Genomic DNA, 2,500 nt, shown 5'->3' on the forward strand with positions numbered 1-2,500 from the left:
CACCTTCTTCTCCTGACTCTTAAGGGTGAAAGTCCCATGGCATCCTTTCCCGTCCACACGCTGCCGGAGTCTCGAGTCACACTCCCGTCGCACAAATAATCTAGATTATTCCTTTCTGCGAGGGAGAATATGAGGCCGCCATCTTTTATTTGTGCGATTTGCTGCCGGAGGGAAAGTTACGCTACGGCATTCGGATCCGTAGTCGAGGAGCTGGAATTCATTACCGCTTTGCGAAAAATCCGGCTCAAATAATGGCGAAGAATAAAGAGAGAGAGAAAAAAAAAAGAAAACACAAGAGATGAGTAAAAACGGGAAAAACAAAGCTGAAGTGAAGTTTTTTTGTATTTGATTTTCTTTATCTCAAAATGTGATAAACGGTTTCGAGTAGGCGTTAGTGTGCGCTTTGTGTGTGGGGGGATAATGTGTGCAAGTAATTTTCATTTATTCTGAGCGGAATAATTAATTTGAAGAAAAAGAAGTTGGTAAAAAATATGAAAAATATAAGAACAATGGTGATATAAATGATAATGTTTATAATTATCATTATCATTTTTATCATTATCGTCATCGTTATCATTACCATCACCATCACAGCATCATCATCGTCATCACCATTTCTATCGCCATCGTCACCACCATCACCATCAGCAGCTGCAGCAGTACCATCATCATCACCATCATTATCATTATTATATCATTAATATCACTATCAATTTTATCATTACCATCACCCTTACCATCTTCATCAGCATCACTCTAACTGTCGCCATCACCCACATTATTAGTCAATACTATTGCCATTATCATTATCATTATCAAATCATTACCATAACCCATACATTATCATTATTGTCCTCATCATACTTTCGTATCATTAATATAAATATTCTGTTGTTATTTACATCAACACCATTATCATCTTTATCACCATCAACATTTCATTAGCAGTTGTATCATTATTACAGTTACATCACCATCATCACTATCGCCATCGTTACTTTTACTAGCATCGTATTTTTAGTAGTATTATAGACTATATTAAGTGTTAAGAAGAGCAAGAGTTAAAAGAACCTTGATGAAAGTTATCAAGAAAAGACAGATGCAATTTTTAGGACACGTAATGAGATGTAAAGGATTGGGAAACTTGGTGTTAACAGGAAAGATAGAAGGAAAGAGAAGCAGGGATAGACAAAGGCAGAAGTTCATCACCAGCTTGAACAATATGGGCAGAAGTGACTTAGAACTGCTTAAGTTGTCAACAGACAAAAACGGGAGGGAAAAACCCATGTCCCCCCAACGCCCAAAAGGAAAAGGGCCCCCTTAGAAGATGAAGAATAGACTATATTATTACCATCAACATCATTAAGCATTACTATCTTCATCGTCATCAGTGGAATCACTAAAATAAATTCAGTATAGGGAGAGGGTACATTTTTTAAAATACAAGGAAAAAAGATACAGTGACACATGTATTGAAAAAACGTTCAAGTAGGTGATAAAATATAAGAATAGAGGTCCACTGAAAATGGTGTGTGTGGGGGGGGGGGGTAAAGCCCTCTGGTGCCCCCTTGTGGCCATTCCTCTGTTTTTTATTTTTATTGTCATCACCATTTTCTTATTTTATCATTTCTGTTATTACTTCTGTTGCTGTCATCATTATTACTGTTATCTTTACGTTAATACTTGATATCTTTATTACAATCGTTTTTTACCACTGTCATTTGCATTATTATGAATTATGAACGTCATTTACTCAGCATAAGCTACAATGATTCATCATCACCACTTCTTTATCGTAATCGATATCTATTCCAACTATCCCCTCTTCCTTCTTCATTTTCTTGTACACTTCATCATTTCGTAGTTAAAGAAAACTTTCGACTTTTGGGAGTTTGGACTTAGTATTCCAGAGAGAATATTTCCAGTACATTGGCCAGTGTCAAGTATTTCCAAAGTTAGGGCTTTGCTGCCACCACCGGCAACTTTTCCGCGTGTGTTTGTGTTTGTGTTCTTTCTTACCTTATTGCATAATATATATGGCGGGTGGGGGAGGTTTCAGAGCCCTTTTCACCCCAATGGTTGACATATTTTTTTGGTAGCAATGTTTTTTTTTTCTCCTCTCTTTTTTAAGGGTGTTCCAAAAGTAAATTCCCCCAATAGTTTTTATCTGGGAAAACTAAATCTCTTAATATTATGGTCGCCACGTTCTTGTTCTGAACTTTTTCCTCGGAACTTTTGTCCGTCCTTTAATAAACATCACAAATTCTTCAATGCCTAACTTTATTCCCTAAAACATACTATTAGGGGTATTATACTGGTCTGGCAATTATCATTATCACTGTTGTTATCATTATCATCATCCTTGCCATCTTCATTGTTATCACTCTGTCACCATCATCCATATTACTAGTTATTATCATTGCCATTATCATCTTCAATACAGGTGGTTTTCTGTATTCTGTGTTCGCTACTTTCCTCGTTAGTTTTTTTTTTTTTTTTT

This window comes from Penaeus monodon, chromosome 11 (genome assembly GCF_015228065.2).
Source record: "Penaeus monodon isolate SGIC_2016 chromosome 11, NSTDA_Pmon_1, whole genome shotgun sequence".
Lineage (NCBI taxonomy): Eukaryota > Metazoa > Arthropoda > Malacostraca > Decapoda > Penaeidae > Penaeus > Penaeus monodon.